The following is a 13,116-nucleotide window of genomic DNA, read 5'->3' as shown; positions in this document are numbered from 1 at the left end:
TAAGTATAGTATAGGTAATAGGGAGAATATGAACTTAAACTGATTTTTTATTATGTTTTTTCAGTATAAACTTTAACCAAGATAGTTAGGGATTCTCTAAAGGATGAATATCTCACACTCTTAATTCTTTATATATACAGGTTATTCATGAAATCAAAATGGTTCATGACAAGAAAGAAAATGCTCTACCCCACCTGATATATGTTGCTAGAGATAAATGCCCCAAGGTTAGCCATCATTATAAGGCTAGCGTCATGAATGTCATGGTTAGTAGATTTTTGTTATTAATATTTCTAGAATTTATTTACAAAGTTTCTAGTATATATTGTGATTAAAGAATAATTTTTTGGAAATTTTAATAGTAATGTCAACTATGAAGAATAACGTGAAATATATAATATTGTATTGTCAACTATGATAGGTTTTGATGGTATTGAATATATATTGTTTCTTAACATGATTTTTATTGATCTCATGTGGTGTTGGTTTTTCAAGCAAGAGTCTCAGCATTGATGAAAAATGCTTCTTTCACCCTAAATATGGACAGTTATATGCATGTCAGTGATTGTAGAGCTATACAACATGCTATGTATTTTTTCTTTGAATGTAAATCAAAGAAAGAATATAGTTTTGTTCAATTCCCTCAATGTTCTATGGAAGTCTCAAGGATGATCTCTATGGAAACTAGTTTAAAATACTTGTAGAAGTAAGAAATAATTTACTATCTTTTTTGAACTAATTACTCAAGAGCTTTATAGCATTTTTGGCTGAGTTATTACATGATTATAGATGTAAAAATGGAGATGTTTGGTTTATGTGAACTATTGGGAAGGGATCAAATGCACTACAAGGCCCTCTTTATGGAGGAACCAACTGCTTTCATAGAAGAAAAGGATTGGGTTGCCACTTGAGATTGATCAACACCACAAGAAAGGAAGTGAAAGGCAAAGACAAGGTAATAGAAAATATTTGGCATTAAATTAGTTTAGAGATTGAAGTTTAGTATAAGGCATGTTGTTTTACCAAATTCAAATATTTCACATGAAATAATGATATATATTACTAAATGTCTTTTAATATCTTAATGTTCATAATAGTATTGTATATTAACAATAAATGTTTAATTATTTTTATATTTAGGTATAATCTTGATATCTTTACTATTTTTCTTGTTATTGACTTTTTTTTTGTGTACTGATAGCATTGTGAAACTATGGGAGTCCATTGGAAAACTCCCCGGACCTCATTTAAAAATAATAAATTATAATTTCAATCCTATTTGAAGCAAACTTTCTAGAAGTTACTTTTATAGTTGTACACCACTTTATTTTTAGGTGCATGACAAATATAGTGTCTAATAGATGTTTGAAGCAATTATGGTAAGGAATCCTATTTTTTACTTTCTTTTATTTATTGAGATTTTATTGCACTTGATCCCAAAAAAAAAATAGTCTTTTTTTAAGAATCTTCATCTGATAATGCATTATTATAGAAGTATAAGTAGTAAAGTGAGATCTTTTATTAAATAAAATCTATTTATAGAAAATGAAATGTGAGGAACAATCATGTTGACATGTGGTTGGAATAGTGATTCATAAAAGGCTTATAAAAATTGTTTTATTAAACCTTTAAATATTCAATTAATAACATGTATGATGTTGCCTAAGCAGAGATTCTAGACTTTGCATCATCTTGTTAGTCTGAGGCATTGAAGAAAGAATTTGGAGATTCTCATGCCCTAGTTGAAGTAGCTCGGGCCATACTACGTGACAGTCCATGCAATAGCCATACCCTTCCTTCCCTAGTTACAGGGAAAGTTTTGAAGGTTACTAGTTGCAGCTATGAAACCAAAACTGCTTGGTGAAAAGTGGTAGAAGATGCAAAATCTTGTTAATAATTCCTGCTAAAAGATTTCCCATCATCCTATATTATTCTTATTAGATGTCCACTATCCATTTGATATGTAAATTTTTGTTTTTGGATTTGATGGTGTATGTTTTTTTAGCATCAATTTTTTGGATCACACTCCATAATCTATCATTAGGATAAGAGAAAGTAATAATGGAAAAGTGAAATATACAGACCAATCCTCTTTTTCCCTTTGTTTGGGCTTGGTCTATATATTTTATTTCACTTTTTAATTTATTCTCTCATCTTGATGATGGATCATGAAGAGTGATCCAAAATATTGATGCTAAAAAAACATACACAATGAAATCCAAGAAAAACAATTTACATATCACCTTATTTATTAGATATTTGATGCAACTTGAAAAAATCTTCCATAGAATAGATGCTAACTCATTTTTTACTGGTTGTAGATGATTTGATACTTTTTGATATTGTTATCGAGTAGTTAGGTTAGGGTTAGTATCTTGGTGAGTATTTTTGGTCACTATGAGTATTATCGAAATCGCATTATAGTTTCATCCATATTTTGATATTGTTAATGATTCATAATATTGAAAATGCATAACAATTTCATCCATATTTTCATTATGTAATTTGATATATTTATATGCATAACGATTTCATCCAAACCTTGCCTTGACTTCTCTGTATATTTCTTTAACTCCCTGCCTCACTTGAACCATCGAATAAGCATTGGAATCTATCATTTGACATTTAATGAGATTTATTTCATACAGGTGCATCGGAATCCTCAATTGATAGAAATGTTGTTTCTTTGTTTGGTGTTTCATATACCACTATAGTTACAATAATTAGATTTCATGAGTCAAGATACACTATAACAATTGAAGTATGGTCAAAAGAGATTTTGGGTACTATATCGCTATAGAATATAGCAAACTCTTCTATCTCTATACAAAGAAGGCCTAATCTTGACATAGTGATGAGTGATGAGTAAATTATATCACTATGACATATATTGATCCCTTTTATTTCTATTTAAAGAAACCACAAAAATAATATAGCGATGAGTGATAAAGGAGGCTTATTGCTATAACATATAGCAATCATCAACAAATGGAAAATAAATATAATCATTATAGCAATGAGTGATAGAGATGTTGTATCACTATAATTCATGGCGATGATTATTTCTGGTGATCAAAAAGGAGGAGATATCACTATAGAATATAGTGAACTCTTCTATTGCTATACAAAGAAGGCCTAATCTTGACATGGTGATGAGCGATGAGGAAATTATATTTCTATGACATATAGTGATCCCTTTTATCGCTATGCAAAGAAATTGCAAAAATAATATAGTTATGAGTGATAAAGGAGGCTTATCACTATAACATATTCTATTGCGACCATTTTCTCCTATCTAGGTTCTCTCCACTCAACCTAGTCTTTTGGCCACTCTACAAGTTCTCTCCTCAACCTGTCACAACAAACACAAATTCACAACTCACCTTTGCCTAGACCTTTTACTGAGATCTAATACCAATTTGATGCAAGTATAAAATGACTCACAAATCAAATAATCACAATTTCATGACTTATCAAGGTAATATTACACACTTTTACAAACTTTTAACTGAATCAACAAAATAGGATAGATTCAAACCTTTCATCACCAAAATAACCATAACTTCTCCAAAATATAATGAAATTCAACTAAACCATATAAGTTGCATGTCTATATTTATTCATATGTTCTCATACCAACACAAACAATAGTCAAATTTATAGAAAAATAACTTAGGAATTTATCATAATTAAACTATGGATGGAGAGCGCAGCAGGGAGAAGTGGTAATTTGAATGGGGCTTTAGGCAGGAGCCTAGAGAACATGGGCATCGGGGACCATCCTGCTAGTGTAGAGTAGGAAAAGGGGGGGCAAGATGTTGATGCATCCAAGGACAAGAACCCATGGGCACTACATCCTCATCTAGGTGAGAAGATTCTTCCTCCCCTCTAGCTCAAGGGTCTTATGGGGCTAAGGGTCAGTGGTCGAATCTTTTTTGGGTCAAACTGACAGGTAAGTCGACCTTTCCTAAAAGTATTGACAAATCTAATAAGGAGAAGGACATTTTCACACTAGAAGTCCCCAAAAAAATCATAAATCATAATATCCTCAGTATGGCATCTACTGTGGTGGGCAAATTCATCAGTCCACGGCCCAACATTGACCTAGTGAGTGACGGTCTTCACAAGCAACAAATGGGAGCTAAAGGGGCATGTTGAGGTGACTACTATGGCCAAAGGGTTCATGTCATTTGATTTCTCTTGCTCAAAGGACTATGTTAAAATATTATGTGCGAGAAACTGGTCCCTAGGGAGATCCACTCTGATCCTGCAAAAATGGATCTCCAATCTGGATCTAAACAATGATTTCCTTACCCAGGCCCTGGTTTGGATCAGATTGCTTGAACTTCCTCTTGAATATTGGCATGAATATGTTTTCAATGGTATTGTGCAATCATTTGGAGAACTCCTATTCATTGATCCTATCACAACAGCTAAGAAGAGGCTTACTTATGCTAGGATATGTGTAGGCATGATGGAAGGCCAGGACATGCCCCAAGTCATCAAACTTTAGTCTTGTTTGGGAAGTAGAATCCAATAGATTGAATATGAAAGTGTCCCTTTTGTGTGTTTCCACTACAAAAAGGCAGGCCACAAAGTTGGCACCTACTCATTATTTAAAGGCAAAGGTAAGGAGGGGAAGGTCCAAAACAAACCCAACAAGAATATTGCCAATGCTCCCAAAAAGGAATGGAAGAAGAAAGATACTTTAGACAAGAAAGTAGGGGAGATAGTGGGGAAAGCTAATACTAATATGGTAATAGATCCTCAAGTTGAGGTCTTAGCCCCCCAAGAGGTGGATGCAGACTTAGATAAAGATACGAAGGAAAAACTTGATGGCATGGATTGCCTCCTTCACAAGAAGGCAACCACCATTTTACCAAAAGAGGAAGGTAAGGGGGTAACTAAGGGCTTGAGAAGATACATGAGGTCATGATTTCTACCAATCTAGATCCTAAGTTATCCTTTGTCTTGGACTCTCTAGAGGAGCCTATGGAAACTGATCCTCCTCTATCCCAAGAATCCAACACAAGCCTAGTAAATAGGGTAACCCCTAAGACTGTGAATAGAATCATTGAGTGACTATCAGTCACCTCATTGGGATACCTAGCTAGACTAGAGGCTTTGTTGGATAATTGCAAGGACATTGATGAAGCTCCTTGGTCTGTGGTGAGAAATAGAAAGAAGAAGAATAGTCATGACCCTTCTCCTACTTCTCTAGCTACAACAAGGAGCAAAGTAAAAGCTAATCTTGGCCTTATCTCGAATTAGTCAGGCAGGAAAAGCAAGAACCAAAAACAAGAAGAAATTTAATGGATGGAATGCAGTGTACCATCCAAGAGTCTTGTTCATCAGTCAAAGCATGAAGATTCTATCTTGGAACATTTGTGGACTCAATGGTAGCCACAAATGGGAGATTGTAAGGAATATGATCAGGGACCAAAGGCTTGATTTTTTTTAGTTTAGGAAACTAAAATGAGGAAGGAAAGTTTGGGGAACATTAAATTTAGCAACATCATGTGTGGTGTTGTTTCTAACTTAGAGGGTGTATCAGGGGGCCTAATGATTTTATACAATAAAAGGTACTTTAAATTTGAACCAGAATATAATGAAGGTAACATTCTCTTTTGTAGAGTCTATCATTTGCATTCTAATGAAAGCTAGTTTTTGCTAAATTTATATGCTCCTAAAAATAAAAGAGAAAGAAAGAATTATTGGTCTAAATTAGGAGAGCTGGTGTAGTATAGTAAATTAAGAAAGGGCACAATAATGGGAGATTTCAATACTCCTCTTGTGGATGAGGAGAAGATGGGAGGCTTAGCACCAGATTGGGAGAGTAAACAAGACCTCTCCAGTTTTATTAATGGTTTGGATTTTTTGGATTTGGATCTCTCAGGAGGTGTGTTCACTTGGTCTAACAAAAGATTAAGTTAGGAGTGTATTTAGGTCAGATTGGACAGAGCCCTAATATCTATTGATTGGTTGCAATCTTTTTCTTGTAAGTTATCTCTACTTCCTAGAGTTGGCTCTGATCACTTTCCTATTTCCCTTTTGGTTGTTCCTATTGAACCAAGAAGGAACTTTCCTTTTAGGTTTGAAAAAATGTGGACTTCCCACCCAGAGCTTCTAGAAAAAGTGAAATTTTGGTGGGGGATTGATGTGGAAGGAACTTCTATGTTTAGAGTTACTAGGAAATTGAGCAATGTGAAGAGGATGATTATAGTTTGGAACAAGATGTACTTTGGTCATATCTTTCATGATAAGGAGGCTCTATCAAATAAACTAACCTCAATTCAAGACAATATCCAGCAGACATGCTATAATGAGATAAATAGGGAGGTTGACCTTACTATTCTTTCATACTTGCACAATATCATCAATAAGGAGGAAAAATTTTCGAGACAAAGATTAAGCATAAATTGGCTCAAGGATGGAGATCAGAACATGAATTTTTTTCACCTCTCCACCCTCAAGCATAGAGCTAATAACAGAATCTTTGGAATCAAGAGGGAGCAGGTTTTGTTGACCAAAGATAATGGTATCTCTGCTGAGGTAGTGTCTTTCTTCTCTTCTCTTATGTCATGGGACCCCTTGTTATCAAGGGCGGATCAAGAGAACATTGTTTCTTGTATCCCTCAAATGATCCAACCCCACCACAATAAAATGCTTCAGGCTATTCCTAATGCACTAGATGTTAAAGAAGCTCTTTTTTCCTTGCCTGGTGATAAATCTCCAGGTCTGGATGGCTTTCCTACCTTATTTTTTCAAATGTATTGGCAGGTGGTAATGGAAGATGTGGTGAAGGTTGTTCAGGAGTTCTTTGGAGTGAGAAGTATTCTTAAGGAGATTAATTCCACTTGCTTGGTCCTCATTCCTAAATCTTTAGGACTAACTCTTTAGACAAGTTCAAACCTATTAGTTTATGCAACACTTTTTATAAGATCATCTCAAAGGTGCTTACTTCTAGAATGCTCAAAATTCTCCCTCTAGTCATTTCTCAACAACAAAATCACTTTGTCCCTGGAAGATAGATTTTAGATTCAATTATGATGGTTCATGAAGTTATTCATTCTATGGAAGCTAGTAAATGTGAAGGTATGTTACTAAAACTAGATCTCTCTAAAGCCTATGATTGGGTTGACTAGTCTTTTCTTGGGTTAGTCCTTCAGGCCTTTGGATTTCATCAAAAAGTCTGTAAGATTATCTCTCAGCTTGTTTCTACCTCTTCTCTTGTTGTTTTGGTCAATGGAGCTCCCTCAGACTTCTTTAAACCTTCTAGAGGTCTTAGATAGGGAGACCCCCTCTCGCCTATTCTTTTCATTATTTTGGCTAAATGTATTGGTATGCTTACTAAGCACAAAAAGAAAGATGGAAGTCTCAAGGGGATCAAGCCTTCATCAAAATGTGAGCCTTTCTCCCACCAGCAATTTGTGGATGACACAAGAATGGGGGGGGAGGCATCTATTAAGGAGGCTAAGGCTATGAAGGAGATCCTTCATATTTACACTAGAGGGTCTGGTCAGCTAATCAATTGGGGAAAGAGCTTGATTTTCTTTGTTAATACCCCTGAAGTCAGATAAAGAAAAATTGATAGGATCCTTAGCTATGGAGTGGGAAAGCTTCCCTCTACCTATCTTGGGCTCCCTTTGGGATCTTCTCCCCCAGACTCCTTTTGGAATGGGATTTTGGAAAAATTCAGTAGAAAGTTGGTTGGGTGGAAAGGTCCTTAGCTTAGCTAGGAAGGAAAATGTCAGTTGGTCAAATCTACTCTATAGAACTTGCCTATGTATGCTTTGAGCTTGTATGGAATTCTTGGGAGATTCACAAAGAAGATGGAAAAAATTTAGAGAGACTTTCTATGGATTGGCCTTAAAGGGAGAAAAAGGTATCCTTCGGTTGCTTCGGAGAATGTGTGTCTTCCAAAGAGGTATGGCAGTCTTGGCATAAGAAAGTTAACCCATATCAATAAGGCTCTTCTGGCCAAGCAAATATGGTGTGTTTTCAATAGCACTAGTGAATGGAGGGATATCCTGGTTAATAAATATATCAGAAGCCTTCTCTTCATTTTATTTTAAACAATGAGGACATTCCAAAAGGGTCAGTTATCTAGAATGGTATCCTAAAAGCCAGGGACATGGCAAGGGCCAAGGTTTCTTTGAAGCTTGGTAATGGAGAGGATATTCAGTTCTAGTCTAATAGTTGGCTATTTCAAGGTCCCCTTATTAACAATCCTTGCTATGAAGTTTGGGTGAATCAATGTATGCAACAATTTGGGTTTAAAGTTAGCAATTATAGGTTTGGCCAAGGATGGAGAGATCTTTCCCTCATATCTGAAGATCTAAAATTGATTAAGATAATTTTAAACTCTATGGTTCTCAATAATAAGAGAGATGAAATGATTTGGGGGGATAATCCCAATGATAGTTATTCTGTTGCTTCAGGCTATAACTCTCTTTGGTGTATGAGGGAGAAACCCCCTTGGGTGAATGCCTAGCTTCCCAGTCTCACTCCCAAGATCAACATCTTTTATTGGTTGGCCCTTCAAAATAAAATCCTCATTCAAGATAATCTTAAAAAGAGAGGACATGTTATGCCTAATAGATGTCCTCTTTGTAAAAACTAGCTAGAGTTGGGTAACATCTTTTCACTCATTGTGTTTACTCTAGCGAGGTTTGGGAGTTCCTAACCCAAGATTTTGAGATTTGCTAATACATGCTTGATAATTTTTTGGACTTTTTTAGTCAATGGAAAAGTTTGTTTAAATCTTCTATTTTGCAGGAATTAAGCACCTAGATTTTGCCTCACTTTTGTTGGAGTATTTGGAAGGAAAGGAACAAAAGAATTTTTAGGGATAGAGAGGAGTCAGCTCTTGTTCTTGAGAGGAAGATTTATAAAAACATTAAGGAAAACTATCAAGTCAAGAAGGAGGGAGATTTTGAAGTTGGTGGTACTAAGATAGAAGAGGAAAAAGATAGGAAGCCAGATGACTTATTCCCCCAGAGGGATGGCACAAAGCCAACTTTGACAATGGCTCAAAAGGAGATCTAGGTCCCTTATGAAGTGGTGAAATAATAAGAAATAATTTTGGTGAAGGAGTCATAGCTTTTTCTCTTCCATTGGGAATCCAAACTAATCATTTTGCAGAAGCCAAAGTAGCATGCCATGTGGTTAAACTAGCTTTTGAAGTCGGAATAACTAAGCTTTGGTTAGAAGGGGATTCCAATAACATAATTAATTGTATTAATGGCAATTCTAATCCTTCTTGGTTGATTTCCAATCTAATTGAAGAGACACGTGACACCCTTGCTAAATTTGAGACTATCCACATCACATGTGTTCAAAGAAGCAAATCTAGTTGTGGATTGGTTTGCCAACAAAGGTGTGGGATCTGACAAGTTGATTACATGGAAATTGGGAATAGATATTATGGTGGAAGCCAAGACCCTTATCGACCTGGAAAATATCTAGGGGTGTATGGTGGAGATCTAATGGTAATAATCAATATTAAAGAAATATGGGATATAAGTATGAGTCATAAAGGCCTTTTTGGTTTATGCAAGTAGTTGAGGCTATTATTGTCTTTTTGACATGTTTTGTGGGTTGAAATCATCATTTATTGCTTGTTTTTTAGTAAGGTGAATTATATTGGCATGTATCAGATAAATAGTGCCAAAATTTTGTCTGTGAAGGAGCTGTAGAGCCCAGAGTTTATGAGAATTATAGGAGCTAATACTAAAGAGATGGTAGAAGAATGTTGCAGAAAGGAGCTGGTGGGGGACTTGAAGAAATGGAGAAATAGGGGAAAAGTTTGGGAAAAGTTGAAAAAGGGAGGGGTTGCAAGTTACATTTCCAAACTTCATGGTTTTGATCCTGAGGTCACCAACAGTATGGTGAATTAATGGAAAGATAGCAAGGTGAAAGTGAATGGTGTCTCTTTTTTTTATCACTGAGGAGGTTATCACTATGGTAACTAAGATTCTTATGGAGGGTTTCAAGTTTTATAGGGATAAAAAACTCTCTACCAATGCTATGAAGGATTTTATGAAGAGCACCGAAGAAATGAATGAACTAATTAAAAGTGATAAATTTTATGTGAAAAATTCCATCAAGAAGCTCTAGAGGTATGTGTTGCATGCTATCATTGAATATATTACTTTGGACCCTAGGTTTGATTGAGTAAGAACCCACCATTTCATTCTTCTTAATCATTTCTGCCACGATAGGAAAATTTCTTTCCCTTACTACTTACTAAACTTCATGAGTAAGGCTATCACTAGCTTTAAGAAGAAACCCATTGTCAACCCTACTCTACATGAGGAATTGTTGCTACTAATCCACAAGTACTTCAAAGGTCAGACGATTAGGAAAAATCCTTTGTTGGATGCAAAAGAGGACAATGGTAGCTCCAGCTACTCTTCTAACTTTGATGAAATTCAAAGCATAAGCTTAGAGGAGGAGGGGAATGTTTCTTCTGGAAAGAAAATTAAGGGTAATGTTAAGAAGCAGTCCTCTAATTTAACCCCAAGAAGAAAGAGCTAAGGGACCATGGCCAAACCTCTAGTAAAGATGATATGGATTATAATGAGGATGAGGAGGACATGGTTTCTGATGATGAAGACAAGGAGATGGAAGAGGAGATTAAAGAGGACCATGGCAAAAAAAATGGAAGAGGATGATGCGGATGAGAGGGTTTTGAACTAGGGGCTAGATGTTACAATTCTCCCCCTTTCCCCTATTCATCCCCATCCTCAATCTCAGTTTGAGGAGAAGGAAAAGGATAATACTGGTGCTAAAGAGGGGGAAGTGCTTGTCAAAAATAAGAGAAAAGCTTGGAGGAATTTTAATGTTAGGACTGCGACATTGGGAATTTATAGAGAAGCTATGAATCCTCATATTATGGTGGAAAACTAGGAAGAGCCCTAGCTTGAAGAGCTCATTGATCTAGCTATTGTGGCCATCTTTGATAATGCAAGGGAGATGGGTATGAACCTTCTAAACAATGCTTGTAACAACATGATTAATAATTTTAGATCAATCAAGTGGCTATACCATGAGCTGGAAGAGGTCAGAGAGAAGGTTTATCAGTTGGAGGGCAACAATAGGAAGACTAAAAATGAGAACTAGGAGGATCAGAGCGATAGAGCCAGTCTGGTTGAGAGGAGAATTAAGAATCTTGAAAACTAAAATCATAATTTGGCTAGTGAGATGATCTCTCTCCTCAGTTCGAGCAATGACAATATTCTCTCTTTAATCAATGTGTTCAAAGACAGAGGCCTGCTGGTAGGTGAGGAAGGAAAGGATAAAGAAAGAGCTATGTCTAATGATGATATGGCCATTGATATCACCTTTACCAGTTTGGACCAAGAAATAGAGAGTCTAGGAGCATAAGGTCGAGGAGCACCAAAATATTTATGAGGCTGCCCAGACCATGTAGGATTTCAAGAAGAAGAATGAAGAGTAGCCCTCTTGTTCTACCTTTTTTTTGTTTTTGTTGTTTCTCTTTTGGCTTTTTGTTTTGGTTTTTACTTAGTTATGTTAAAGATAGTTTGATTTGGCCTTTTTGTTGGCCTCTATTGTTAGCTAGGCCTCGTGCTTATTAACAGCCATTAGACTTGTTTTTTCTAGCTAGGCTTCTTTGCTTATTATCGGCCTTGGTATGTAGCTACTTTTGGGTTTCAGGGTCCCTATAAAAGCTATTTATCTTATCAAAAACTTAAGAATTTATCATAAAACTCACAAAAATAAACTTTTATTTATTCCATCTCTTCTTTTAGCTTCTCCAGCCATTACCTTCTAAAAATAACAACCATTACATGATACTTCAAAGACTTTTCAAGCTATATAACTAATTAATTACCTCCTATGACCTTTCATCTTCTCTCTCACATCAACTTTCTCATATTTTATTACATATTTGACAAATTTTGACAATCTATTACAAATGGCTTTAGTTAGCCTTACATATTGAATTAAATGCATTAAAAATATATTTAAAAGATCAATTCTTTCATTATCATGGATCCTTTTTTTTTTCCTCTTTGATAGATGCTCTTGCATCACATATAGTGATCATCAGCAAACAAAAAAATTAATATAATTATTATAGCAATGAGTGATAGAGATGTTGTATCACTATTAGTCATGGTGATGATTTTTTTAGTGATCAAAAAGGTGGAGATATCACTATAGAATATAGAAAACTCTTCTATTTCTATAGAATATAGCAAACTCTTCTATCGCTATACAGAGAAGGCCTAATCTTGACATAACGATGAGCGATGAGGAAGGTATATCGCTATGACATATAGTGATCCTTTTTATTGATATGCAAAGAAATTGAAAAAACAATATAGTGATGAGCGATAAAGGAAGCTTATCATGATAACATATAGAGATCATTGGCAAACAAAAAATAAATATAATTATTATAGAAATGAGCGATAGAGATGTTGCATCACTATAAGTCATGGTGATAAGTGTTTTTGGTGATCATAAAGGAGGCTTATCAACATAACATATAGCAGTCATCAGCAAATGAAAAACAAATATAATTATTATAGTGATGAGTGATAGAGATGTTGTATCACTATAAGTCATGGCAATGAGAGTTTTCAGTGATCAAAAAGGAGGAAATATCCCTATAGAATATAGTGAACTCTTTTATCGCTATACAAAGAAGGCCTAATCTTCACATAGTGATGAGCAATGAGGAAAGTATATTGCTATGACATATATTGATCCTTTTATCACTATGCAAAGAAACTAAAAAAATAATATAGTGATGAGCGATAAAGGAGGTTTATCGCTATAACATATAGCAATCATCGAAAAATGGAAAACAAATATAATCATTACAGTAATGAGTGATAGATATGTTGTATCACTATAAGTCATGGTGATGAGTATTTTCAATGATCAAAAAGGAGGACATATCCCTATATAATATAGCAAACTCTTCTATTGCTATACGGAGAAGGCCTAGTCTTGACATAGTGATGAGTGATGAGGAAAGTATATCGCTATGACATGTAGTGATCCCTTTTATTTCTATGCAAAGAAACAACAAAAATAATATAGCAATGAGTGATAAAGGAGGCTTATTTCTATACCATATAG

Source organism: Cupressus sempervirens, chromosome 9 (assembly GCF_028749045.1).
Source record: "Cupressus sempervirens isolate cs-2001-9-10 chromosome 9, ASM2874904v1, whole genome shotgun sequence".
NCBI lineage: Eukaryota > Viridiplantae > Streptophyta > Pinopsida > Cupressales > Cupressaceae > Cupressus > Cupressus sempervirens.
This window is presented reverse-complemented; position numbering follows the sequence as displayed.